At 40.6% G+C, this 13,972-nt stretch overlaps 1 protein-coding gene across 1 annotated transcript in view; it reads right to left on the reverse strand.

Moving 5' to 3' along the window:
• Rfx (regulatory transcription factor Rfx) overlaps nt 1-13,972 on the reverse strand; it is a 206,328-nt gene that overhangs the window by 177,532 nt on the left and 14,824 nt on the right. The gene's annotated exons all lie outside the window — the stretch shown is intronic.

Genomic DNA, 13,972 nt, shown 5'->3' on the forward strand with positions numbered 1-13,972 from the left:
ATAAAGTTTTGGTTGTAAAGATGGGGATTCATGCTATTAGCGTGGGAAACCACGAAATAGAAGGCTGGTTCATTTGGAGATGCTAGCAGCGTTTAGATCGAGAGCTTTCTCTGATCGGGACTATCAGACTTAGGTGGAGGGCAGTGTAACGAATATTAGCAGCACTAAGGGATACTATCATCTCTAAGCCGATGCTAAGCAGTGAGTTGTGTGCATCAATAATTTAATCATTATGTTACTAACGCTATAAGACGAAAAGTGTCGAGGAAGATAGTACTCTTTATGACCAAAGTATCTTATTCGATAGGATACTTTGGGAAGCGGAAATTGGAGAGAATATTAAACTGATGTGAGAAAATCATTCGGCGGATGTGGATAGAAACCTATGAAGCCATTTGAGAGAGAGATACCTTCGCCAATTTCCTGTCAAAGCTGCGTTAACGGGAAGCGCCTCTGGAAGTCAAGTGAACCAAAAATGAATTCGTGATTAGAAACAAATTTTGGGTTTTGCTCAATTTTTTTAATATTTGAAAAAAAAAAATTTCTGTTTGGACCATGGTATGAAAAAGATGATAGTTCAAGTTTAAAATTTTTGACGTATGTGGGGATTTTTGAAGTTTCGAAGTGTTGTTATTTTCGAAGAATTTCACTATTAAAACAAAATTATGTAACTTTTGCATGGAAACTTCCTTTAAATGGATAACATATATAATAGCATCCTTAGACAACACCAAGGGCCTTTAGAACAGCTATTTATGTATTTTTTATAATCTCAGAAAGGATCTTAGATGTTAGGAATTGAATTTAAGAAGTTTGAATACCAAGCTGAAACTATTAACAATTTTCAAGTTTTGCTGTTAAAAGTTAATGTTGTAGAATCTCGTCCATTCTCTGCATATTGGGAACAGAGTTTTGATTTTCGTTCTAGAGATTTTTGGAATGGGAATTATCTTCATTGAACCCGTTATCGCTTCTTTTCGACCAGAACTTTGTCTACGTTGGAGCAGCCTTTTAAATATTTTGTTCCTTTACAAACGTGTTTGAGTTCATTGCGTCATCGAGCTCGGGATCACGATCAAATCTCACCGGAACGATCAGGATCAGTACTATGAGAGTGGGCCGCATTCAACGAATGTGTACAAGTAATAGGGTACCTCTTATTTTCAACCTTTTTTTATCCCGAATCGTTACATAAAATTTTCCTAAAAAAGTTAAACTGTATTTAATTAGCGAAAAATGCTCATACTGCTTATATAATTGTTTTTTTTTATTGATATTAAAGAAAAATTGCAAAGTTTACAAACGGAAATGGTTACTATGACATGTTTCTGAACTTCTTCATCAGCTAACTTCTCGGGAGCTGAGTATTGAACTCGAATCTTCAACAATAATACTTTATACTAGTGTAAAGGCAGATGCCTTCAACCACTCAGCCATATGAATGCCCAGCTGAACGCTTTGCAATTGGTCTCTAAGTACTGCCTTTGTGCTGATATTCCTTTATTCACCATTTAGGTACATACTAATTCTATATGCTTTTTAATCCTAATTGCGTCGAATATTTTTAGGCGCGCTTAAGAGCTTAGTAACATTAGATTTTTTTGTTATACAGACCAATTCTAAATATTCTCGCGGATTTTTTTATTCCCGCGCAAAAATTCCTCCAATTCTTTTCTCCTAGGGAGAAGAAAAATTGGGGAATAGGAATTTCGAAGGCAGCTGTTTTGTCAATTGAAATTTCGTTGCGCATTTCTTATTTTGTATAAAAATTTAAAAGTTTAATTATTGTTGCGAATTTGTTTGAAATTAAGATATAAGGCATAAACAATGCACATTATTGCATTTCATGTGGTATTCACTGAAAGAGTAATGAATTGGTGCCACAGCAACATCAACAGAGGAGCATAAGAAGACCTGCGGGATAACACAAATCCGCCGGAGTTGCCTGCTTTCATTCTGCAAAGCAATTTTCTGGCGGCCACTTCGAGTTGAGTTCGCCTTTCGCCATATGCCAAAATCTAATTAAGCCTTCTTAAAAAATCCTTGGGCAATTTCTGGATGGCTGCATCAAATATACAAAGCTCTTCCGTTGCTTATGATATACTTTTCGACTTAAAATAAAGAATATTGTGGTTGTTGTTGTATTAACAGTGAGAATATTGTGGTAGAATGTAAATACATATTTTAGCACAAATTTGTACAAATAAGTGTTCTTTCTTAAAAGAACGAATTTCCTTTAACTATTTTGATGCATTCCCTTTAATTTAACTAGTGAAAAAACTCCTATGAAATGGCAAAGAAATCTCCCTCTCGCTCACATTCATAATACCTACTTTTCTCCCATAACCGGTTTCCTCTTTTTCGAACATTGTTCAGAATAGGAGGAAAGGGAGAAGTGAAAAAACTAACAAGGAATTTTTATTTAGAATACGAAGAATGGGAGAAGGGAAAAAACTCGCACGGAATTTTCGTTTAGAATTGGGCTGATAGTATTGCTTTTATTAGCAGTACTTCCGTTGTTCACTATTATATCAATATTATCATATGTATTTAATTGTCTCGCTAATTGGATACAGATGAAAAACATTTAATTGACAAAAAGATTTCCGAAAAATTATCGAAATTAAGGAAAATCAACACGTCGCCCTTTACTATCGCCTAAATATCTGCTTGGGAGAAAAAATTCTGGTAAAGTATTTTTTGTTTTTAAAATAAATTCATATTGCCTTGGTAACTGTAAAACGTATCGAATTATTTACTTCTTGGCCATCGCCGATAAAATGATCTGAAAATTGTTGGATGGGTAATTATTTGAAATCATGAGCAGCCAAAGTAGTGTAGCGGTTTTTGTCGAGACAGAAAAATTTGCTATTTTTTGCTTATATATTTTGAAGCGACAAGCTGAGGAATAACTAATCAGTTTGATTTAAACACGCTGTGGTGAAGTACGTGATAGTTTAGTATAATTGTACTACTCTCAAAGTACTCTAAATAAAAAACATTTTGCAATACCGAATATTGGAGTTATTTATTCGACAGTTCAGCGATGTGAACGTTAGCAGAAGGTGCAAAATAGTCGTAATCCCCCAAAATTCGTTAAAATATATTGTAAAATAATTTTGGGGAATTCCGCTTATTCCAAACCTTCTGCTAACGTTCGAATCGCTAAACTGTTGAATAGGTAGGTCCTAGGTACTAGTCATCACACTCCTCATCAATCTAGGGCGTTGATCAGACAATTAAATAAAAGACTTATCTTGTTTTGTTGATTTTCCGACGGGGTGGATAAATGATGTATATTGGAACGATTTTCCGTCATCCCTTGTCAAATTTGGTTTTGAGACAAACCGGTTTCGGCGTTGTGCCATCATCAGTGTCGATTTTCGTTCTGATCTGTTGTTGTCGTTTGTCCTGTAATTATAGTTCGTAGGTACATGAGCAGGTATTGTCAAAATTGATGCTTGTGTATATTTAGTTATGTGTATGTGCTGTGTGTTCATTCAGAACCGAGGGTGGTTTAATAATCGATTTGTGTGGCTGACTGGGGTAGGTAAAAATCCGTAATTTTAGTCGTTTGACCTTCTTTGTGGGTTTGTTGTTTTGGTGTGTTAATTGTTTTGTGTTTATTTGTTTGTCTGTTGTACCTGTAAACAAGTTTTAAAGGCTCGAATATTGTGTTTATCTGTTCGTTTATTATTCTACCGTCGAATGTTTTCGAGTACGTTGAGACGTTGGCCTTTTGCTTGTATATGAAGAACCCTAACTGTTTTATTGTTCCCCAGCAAACATAAACATTTTGACTCGTCAAATCTTATATATTATTTCTAATTGCTGTTTTTATGTAGAGGTCCCTTTTTCGCTCTTATTTGGAATCCAAATCAATAAATAAAGTTTTGGTTGTAAAGATGGGGATTCATGCTATTAGCGAGCTTTGGGCATTATTAGCCGTAGTGCTTTTGTTTAGCTATATTTTATTAAAATAATTTGTTGAAAATAAACGATTTTGAGCACGCAAAGGAATATATTTGTACTATGGCACTATTAGCATTACCGGATGTTGCTAACGTTCGCCAGATGGCAGCGCTGATTTCTGTTGATATTTGAAATGAGACTTTTACATTTGTTGCGCAAAATGCGCACGGGTCCTGCTCGGTTCTATTAATAGTCATAAGTAAGACCAACTGAACCTTAAACAGGTTCGGCTACGCCTCACATTTTTAGAAATTTCACGCGCCCAACGCTTTTATTTAATTGTCTAATCAACGCCCTATATTGTGGAGTGTGATGACTAGTACCTAGGACCTACCAAACTATTTTCTAGCTTTTAGTATTGTAACGAATATTAGCAGCACTAAGGGATACTATCATCTCTAAGCCGATGCTAAGCAGTGACTTGTATGCACATCAATAATTCAATCATTATGTCTACACATATGTACGTACACGCAGCGGAGAAGCAACGCGCAATGAGAAGACCGCAACAGTGAACAACTGGAATGTTAAATATAAAGTTGCTGCACTGATCATGGCATTGAAAGGGCCTGCAGCTGAGATTTTACAAACCATTCCAGAGGGCGAACGGAACTGTTATGAAGCATTGATGGGCGCTCTAGAGAGACGATACGGAACCGCTTCCAGAGGCCCGGTGAAACATTGCAAGAGTTTGCGTCGGATGTTGAAAGGCTAGCACATTTACCGAATGCGGACGCACCCGTGGAATACACAAGGGTAAAGATTCAGAGCTTTGTAAATGGAATGCGGGACGTCGAAACAAAGCGAGCTACATACGCAAACCCAAAGCCAACATTCGCAGAAAAGGTATCACATGCTCTGATTCAGGAAACAGCGTCGTTTCTGTGTAAGCCAGTTTTCAAAGCACGCCGTGTGGAATTAGAAAGGCCAGAGTGGGTAGACGCAATTTTAGAAGCTTTAAAAGGAACGCAACAGAAGAATAATGGTGCAATCAAATGTTTCAAGTGCGGTAACCCAGGTCACATTGCAGCACCGGTCCTGGTTCCAACTTGGTGGCCGTAAACGCAAAGCTGGAGGAGATGAGCAAGAGCGTGCCAGATGTAAAGATCGAGAGCTAGCTCCAGCTGTTGAATGTCCTGTGATATCTATATCGCAAATTGGAAGAAAATCGAGCAGTATTGCCGTCAAAGGAAAGCTGGATGGCAAGGAGCGTGTACTGACTGTAAATACGGGCGCATCTCACTCCTTAATCCGATCTGATTTGGTCAATAGGAGAGTAAAGCCATTACCTGGAGCAAGGTTGCGTACGGTCACTGGCGATTATAACCAAGTCCAGGGAGAAGTGATCTGTGAAGTCTTAATTGGGAATGTCATGGTTCTACACAAATTCGTTGTGGCGGAGATCGTTGATGAAGTCATATTGGGAGTGGACTTCTTAGTTGACAATGACAACAGGATCGATATGCCGAAAAAGATTATGCGCTATGAGAACCAAGATGTCCCACTTATCTTCAGTTTGGAAAAAGGGTTCAGCAGTAATAGAGTGCTGGTGAAAGATATTCGACAAAAACCACAAAAGTCAAAGGCAGCAGATCGGGAAAGGGTTGATGGAACGAATGGGCCAAACAAATCAAAACCAAAGGTACCTGCGAGAAAAACACAGGCATTGACAAAACCTAATGGACGCACTAAAACGACTGAAGGAATTTTCCAGAAAGAATGCAAGGGTGGTTTCAAAGCCAGCGCGCACTACTGTTGTGAGACTTCAAGACGATACTGATGATGCAAAGTCAATCCGTCAAGATCAAGCTCTGCGAAGTAGTTCTTCATTGGCCAATCAACAGAGTGCGAGGGAACGACCCAGGTTAATGAGTAGTAGGATGAAACGCAGGTACGACAAGAACTATAGTTCGGAAGATTTCTTGGAGGGAGATTTTTTACTGCTATACCACCCTCACCGGCGGAAAGGTGTTCCATCCAAAATTCGGTGCAGTTGGGAAGGCCCGTACAAAGTTGTGAAGAAGATCAGTGATACCACCTACCGCATACAAACCATTGGGAAACCACGAAATAGAAGGGTGGTTCATTTGGAGATGCTAGCAGCGTTTAGATCGAGAGCTTTCTCTGATCGGGACTATCAGACTTAGGTGGAGGGCAGTGTAACGAATATTAGCAGCACTAAGGGATACTATCATCTCTAAGCCGATGCTAAGCAGTGAGTTGTGTGCATCAATAATTTAATCATTATGTCTACACATACGTACGTACACGCAGCGGAGAAGCAACGCACAATCACATGCATAAATCCGAGATACTCCCGAAAGTATGCAATGGTTGTGCAAGTGTCGCTCACACATACAAGCGCATGGGGTTTGAGAGAAGATATAAAATCATGCATCTGTAGTTACAGCTAAGTAATTTTATAGCTGATAACTAACTAGTAAGTTCTGGAAATAATAAAGCCTAGAAATATGCAACGAGGAAATCAGACAGTATAAAAGGCAGCAACAGTAGAGGCACGACAATCAGTTTGATTTAAGACGGTATCTGGCGAGCAATAGTAGTGTTATTATGAAGTACTTTAGTAAAGACCATTTTGCATTATTGAATAGTGGAGTTATTTATTCAACAGTTTAGTGATTCGAACGTTAGCAGAAGGTTGCAAATAAGGGGAATTGCAGTAAATTCGTTACAGTATTATTATTACTTCATATAAGTATTGTTTTCAATAAAACCGTTTAACTAAACATTTTTTTTTATTATTTTTTTTTCAAGTTTTTAGTCTTTATTTATTTGCCTATTATTTCTCATTCTATTTAGTTCATTTAGTGACTCATTATTACAAGGACTCTTTCCTGACAACTTGTTACAATCTGAGTCCTCAATACATAATCCTTCCAAAGGCTTTATTCGACTCTGTGCCACGTATGCTTGTCCCTCCTCGAACTCCAAAGTATTTTGATGTCACTTCTACCGGACTGTATGTAATATTTGTTCCAAATATGAGCCAAATCGGAGCACAAATACGATTTTTTTAATATCTCGATACCTATGCCACCTAGTGGCGATTTTCGTTCATAGGTCGCTTTCTATTTATGCATGTATTATGTGTTCCAAATATGAGCCAAATCGGACTACAAATACGATTTTCTGAAATATTTCGATCCATGCGCCACCTATCGGAGTTTTTTCCTTATTATTGCATTGCCATCGGGCTCTGAACTATATTCCAAGTTTCAAGCTTGTAGCTTATCGGGAAGTTACTAAAATTTTAATTACATAATTCGTTCACATCGGCCGGCCGGCCGGCCTGTCAAGTCAAGCTAAATAAAACTGTTTAAAAAAGAGACTCTAGATTGCCAGTAACAGAAGTATACGAAGAAGCGTGTTGCAAATATATCGGAAAACTTCCTTCTACACTAGTTTAACATAATGCTCAGTTACGTGTTTTAAATTACATCATTCTCACTCCTTATGAACATTGCATTACATTCACTTTATGAATTCACTAGCAATACCCGGCGTGCGTTGCTACGCCAAAGAAAAAACATCTGAATTAGATTTTATCATTTAAGGAAATTTTTATTTATCTTAATGCTAACGGATAAACAATATTTTTGGTTTTTTCAGTAGGTGTGTAAATAAATAAATATTTTGGTGATCCGACTCGTGAACAGGCGACGTATAATTGGCCATGTGAAAAACATGAATTTATCAAATCCAAGCCAGCGATAGTTAGTGATTGCCTTTGTGCTTTATTTTCGTTCAAGTCGAAATTTTCGTTGGGCTTCCATTTCATCGTCTCTGGAGGTAGAAGCTCTCACACGATTTTGCTCAAGTAGAGATTCCCTTTGCTCCAGTGTTTCATCTTCTCTGGAGGTTGAAGCTCGTATACGACTTTGTTCAACTCGAAGATTTCGTTGGGCTTCCGTTTCATCGTCTCTGGAGGTAGAAGCTCTCACACGATTTTGCTCAAGTCGAGATTCCCTTTGCTCCAGTGTTTCAGCGTCTCTGGAGGTTGAAGCTCGTATACGACTTTGTTCAACTCGAAGATTTCGTTGGGCTTCCGTTTCATCGTCTCTGGAGATTGAAGCTCGTATACGATTTTGTTCAAGTCGAAGATATCGTTGGGCTTCCATTTCATTTGCTCTGTATTCCATCAAGTGTCTTGTTTTGGGCGTTTTTCTTCCAAGAGATGCTTTCTTTGGTGGCATTTTTGCTTTTTTTTTTTATAAATTTAAGTCAATAATAATATTTCGTATTCGTTTTCACTACCGTTTGTGCAGCGTCTTAATTTGTTATGAGATAATGTATTAGTTGTGCGACTTTATATACTCTCTGCAGGTACTTATCATACGAATGTATGTATGCATACGTATTTAGGAAAATTCCAAGGGTAAGATCATTATTTAGGTAAATGTTATTTTGTAAATACCTAAAACCTTCAAATAAAGGCTAATAGTATATTAGTGGAAGCAATTTCCAGCTTCAAAATTTAAACTTTCAAACCTTTTGTTACTCGGGTAAAAAACCTTTTTCTGTGTAGGTATTCTATTCATGAATGTTGTGAAATGATATTTGTATAGGAATATAGGGGAAGCAAATTATGCATTCTGGAGTAAACACTACAGGCATAGGTATATGTGCGAAAAACAATAGTTAGTATACATTTGTTAGGACCTCTATTCTATAAAAATTATGCTATATTTTAATTAAGACAAAATGCTACTAATTTACAAAACTCAACTAATCGCATTACGAATATTATATTTTAGAATAAACCGGTTTTTGGTTCACTTCCCAGAAGAAAAATTATTGTTTAGATTAGGTCGGTCCCGGGTCCAGTTCCCGGAAGAAAAATTATTGTTATTTTAATCCAGGCATAACGCTACTTACATATCAAATTTCAAGCAAATCGAGCCATATATACGATAGTTTAGAATAAATCGGTCCCTGATCCACTTCCCGGAAGAAAAATTATCCGACATTTTATTCTACATATAACGCTACCTACATACCAAATTTCAGGAAAATCGAGCCATATATACGATAGTTTAGAATAAATCGGTCTCTGGTCCACTTCCCGGAAGAACAATTATCCGACATTTTATTCTAGATATAGCGCTACCTACATACTAAATTTCGGGCAAATCGAGCCATATATACAATAGTTTAGAATAAATCCGTCCCTGGTCCACTTCCCGGAAGAAAAATTATCCGACATTTTATTCTATATATAACGCTACCCACATACCAAATTTCAGGCAAATCGAGCTATATATACGACAGTTTAGAACAAATCGGTCCCTGGTCCACTTCCCGGAAGAAAAATTATCCGACATTGTATTCTAGATATAACGCTACCTACATACCAAATTTCAGGCAAATTGAGCCATATATACGATAGTTTAGAATAAATCGGTCCCTGGTCCACTTCCCGGAAGAAAAATTATCCGATATTGTATTCTAGATATAACGCTACCTACATACCAAATTTCAGACAAATCGAGCCATATATACGATAGTTTAGAATAAATCGGTCCCTGGTCTACTTCCCCGAAAAAAAACTTTTCACAAACACTCTCCGGGTTCCTACTAAGTTATCCTAAAAATTCTCGAGTTATGGAGTGAATCAAAATGTACACTTCTTTTTATATATATAGATTTCAATATTAGATATAATGCTTATAGTATTGTCATTGGAAACGGTTCAATATAAAAAAGCGGCATTATCCAGGTGTGAGTATCAAACACGGAATTCTCCATACCTTTTTACTTATTTACCCAAAACCTGTTGAGAATTTAGGTGGTTTTACTATATAATCCGATGTAGTCTAGCACTTTTTTGCACTAGAAATAATTTTTGTTATGATATTCGAAATAATAACTGCCTTAAGTTCTTTTTGCGCTTTACTCGAAACTGAAAATGGTGGAGATTGCCGTCTTTGATACTAGTCCCCTGTTGTTGTTGTTGTAGCAGTGCTTCGCCCCACCTAACAGCCGCGACCGATCACAAATTGTCATCAATATCAATATCCTCTAACGGGAGTCCAAGGAAACTTGCTGTTCCAACAGGGGTGGACCATAATGAAAGGGGTGGACCATAATGAAAGGGGTGTTAGAGGCGTTGGTTCCACATTACAATTAAAGAGATGGTTCGTGTCATGTGGGGACACATTGCAAGCGGGGCATACATTTTGTATGTCGGGGTTGATTCTGGATAGGTAAGAGTTTAACCTGCTACAGTATCCAGAACGAAGTTGAGCAAGAGTGACACGCGTTTCCCTGGGGAGTATGCGTTCCTCTTCCACAAGTTTTGGGTACTTTTCTTTGAGTACTGGATTCACAGGGCAATTCCTGACTAAAGATCCGACGCCTGTTTGTGGAGTTCACCAAGGACCTGCTTGTGTTTTTTGCTTCATACGGCTGGGTTCTCAGGTGCCGTATTTCTTCAAAATGCTTACGGAGATGACTCCTTAAGCCCCTAGGCGGTGTTGGCTCATCAATCAGCTGTCTGTTTGGAATGCAGGTTTCTGGGTATTCAACAGGAACTGTTTGGTTAGCATCTCATTTCTCTCCCTGATTATGTAGATTCTCGCCTCATTATGTAGATGGTGTTCGGGGGACATAAGAAGGCAGCCCGTGGCGATTCTGAGAGCAGTATTTTGGCAGGCCTGTAGCTTCTTCCAGTGGGTAATTTTTAGGCTTGGCGACCATATGGGTGACGCGTAGCACGTAAACGGCTGGCCAATTCCTTTGTATGTAGTAATGAGCGTTTCTTTATCTTTTCCCCAGGTACTGCCAGCAAGGGATTTGAGGATTTTATTACGGCTCTGGATTTTCGTAACAATTGCGGCTGCGTGCTCACCAAAATGTAGATCCTGATCAAATGTCACACCCAAGATTTTGGGGTGTAGGACAGTTGGTAGCGTAGTGTCATCGAAGTGGATGTTCAAAATGGTCGACATTTGGGACGTCCATGTTGTAAATAAGATCGCGGAAGATTTAGTCTGTGATAATGGCAGGTTTCGCGAGGCGAAAAAACTGGAGAGATCAGGGAGGTAGCCGTTTATTCTATTGCAGAGCTCATCGATCTGTGGGCCTGGGCCTGTGGCCATTATTGTGCAGCCATCGCCGTATGAAACGATAGTGACTCCTTCTGGTGGTGAAGGTAGCTTAGATATGTAGAAATTAAACAAAAGTGGGGATAGGACACCACCCTGTGGCACCCCTTGTTTAATTCTTCTTGGTTTTGATGTTTCGTTTCTAAATTGCACCGATGCCTGCCGACCACCCAGATAATTTGCGGTCCACCTTTTAAGACATGGGGGAAGGGTAGACCCTTCCAGGTCTTGCAGTAACGTGCTATGGTTGACCGTATCAAAAGCGTTTGATAGGTCTAGCGCTACGAGTACTGTTCCATGGTGGGGGTTTTGATTTAAACCGCAATTTATCTGGGTGCTGATGACATTTAGCGCGGTGGTGGTGCTATGGAGTTTTCTAAAGCCATGCTGATGAGAGGCTAGCTGCAAATTTGCTTGGAAGTAGGGGAGCAAAATGGCTTCAAGCGTCTTTGCTACTGGCGATAGGAGAGATATCGGACGATACGACTCTTCCCAAGGCAGTCGGTTCTATGTACCGGAGCGACTCGGAATTTTTCCCGACCAAGGACTGTCATTTCAGTGTGACCCCATCTAATTTGTTTCGTCCCTCCCACAAATTATCATCCTCTCAGCAGCTCCTTGCAGCAGGACTGCTCCATATTCTCTTACTCCGGGAAGGCATCGAATCCAATCCGGGTCCGTCTCCTGACCCCGGTCCTGAGAAATGGTTTTGCTGCATCTGCCGGAAAATAATCTTTTTAGGACGGTCATACTTGTTCAGTGTGTCTCGTGAAAGGGATGGTTGCATCGGACAGGTTGTTCTGGGCTTGATCCCAAAACCCGACGTCCACGTAACTTTTATAAATCTTTTGTGGCTCCTTGCTGTTCACGCCCAAGGGCGTCCCGTAGTCTACGCCTAAGCGCCCCCCACTACCTTCCAGCAGTCCTGCTGCTCTGCAAGCCACAACAAGTACCCGCTGCTGCTCGCGCCCCACGGCGCCAACAACTCAAACAGCTGATACCACTCATAACTACTACCTTCGTAGTAGAGTTGGTAGCAATGCTGAGCATCAGCCCCTGCCCCCGTCTTCTCCCCCTCTTTTCCGGCAGCAATCGTGAAGGTCAGGGAAACAGACTCTTAGTCCCTACCTCCGTTTGCACCGTCTGCCAGCACAGAATATATAGGTTTGCGACATCCGCCCAGTGCAGCTCCTGCCTTGGGTGGTGCCACTTTCCTAGATGTTCTGGTCTCCGCGACGGCAACTCCATGACGGGTTTCATCGCGGCATGTTGCCAGGTCGCAAACCCAAATCATCCGGGTACCCCAATGCTTGCCCAAGGAGGCCCACTCCCAGGGCCACAACAGCAATTTCGTTCTGGCCTTCCACAACCCAGGCGTAGTCACCCGTCACTTACCCCCAGAGTGGGGACGTCTCCCCTTATACACTTCAGAATTCTGCAGTTAAACTGTAATGGACTAACTGGGAAGATTACGGAGATAGTCGATTTCATGAAGCGGCACAACATCCGCATTGCTGCGATTCAAGAGACTAAACTCACAGAAAGATCTGCATTGCAGACCTGCTCTGGGTATAATCTCTCGCGGTCTCGCGTTTATCATACACCACTCTGTGCAATATTATATATTTGATCCTGGCATCGACCGCAGGGACAATGTCTTAGAACGTCAAGGCCTATCTGTCCGGTCAGGCGATGCAAACCTAGAAATCATCAACATCTACATCCCTCCTACCACCTGTTACCCCGGTGGATACTGCCCTAATATCAGCGCCTTACTCACTGGCAACAATCGCATTATCTTAGGCGATTTCAATGCCCATCATGATCTATGGCATTCAAAATTGCGGGCGGACAGTAGGGGTGAGATGTTGGCGGATGAAATAGAAGAAACGGTGTTCTGCACAATAAACGGAGACGCCCCCACACGTATGGTAGGAAGCTGTCATAGCTCGCCAGATATCTCAATCGTGAGCGCAGAACTCGTAAACTGCGTCAACTGGCAGCCGATGGTAACATTGGCATCCGACCACCTGCCCATACTTATTTCGCTTGAGCGTACCGCCGACTTCATCGTCACTGAAAAACGCACTTTCATAAACTTCAAAAAAGGAAAGTGGGAAGAATATAAATCCTTTACAGACAACCGCTTTGCTATCCTCCCTATCTCGACTGATGCCCGCCAATGGGAGCGTGCCTTCCGTAAGGTCATTAAATCCGCCTCGGCACATTTCATTCCCGCCGGGAGAATTCCCGAAATCCGGCCCACTTCCCGGCGGAGGCCGAAAACTTAGCGAGAGAACGTGACCTTATAAGACAGCTTGATCCAGGCGACCCCCAAATAAGGGATATAAACCAACGCATCAGATTGCTTGTGGATGAACACAAGCGGGCGAAATGGGAGGATAAACTTTGGTCCACCGTAAAGTCCCTATCAAATCCGACTAAGCACAAAGACAAAGTTTCCATCGCCTTTGGCTGTCGGACGCGAAAGAATGCGCGAGCGCTTTCTGCCGACAATATATAATGCATCCTACGGTTGACAAAGATAGACGGAGAGCCAATAGACACGCACATAAACACAACTTCAGCGCGTCACCAATCACCATCACCGCTAAAGAGGTTGAGGACGCCATTGGTCGTGCTAAACCATCCAAAGCAGTGGGCCCAGACGGCATAGCCATGCCGATGCTTAAAAGCCTAGGGAAAGAGGGTTTCAAATAGCACATGTCTTCAACCTGTCTCTTTCCACCTTTGTCATACCTGAGAAATGGAAAATGGCCCAGGTGGTCCCGCTACTAAAGCCTGGGAAACCAGCTAACATAGGTGAGTCGTATCCTCCGATATCTCTCCTATCGCCAGTGGCAAAGGCGCTTGAA

Source organism: Eurosta solidaginis, chromosome 1, assembly GCF_040869045.1.
Source record: "Eurosta solidaginis isolate ZX-2024a chromosome 1, ASM4086904v1, whole genome shotgun sequence".
Taxonomy (NCBI): Eukaryota; Metazoa; Arthropoda; class Insecta; order Diptera; family Tephritidae; genus Eurosta; species Eurosta solidaginis.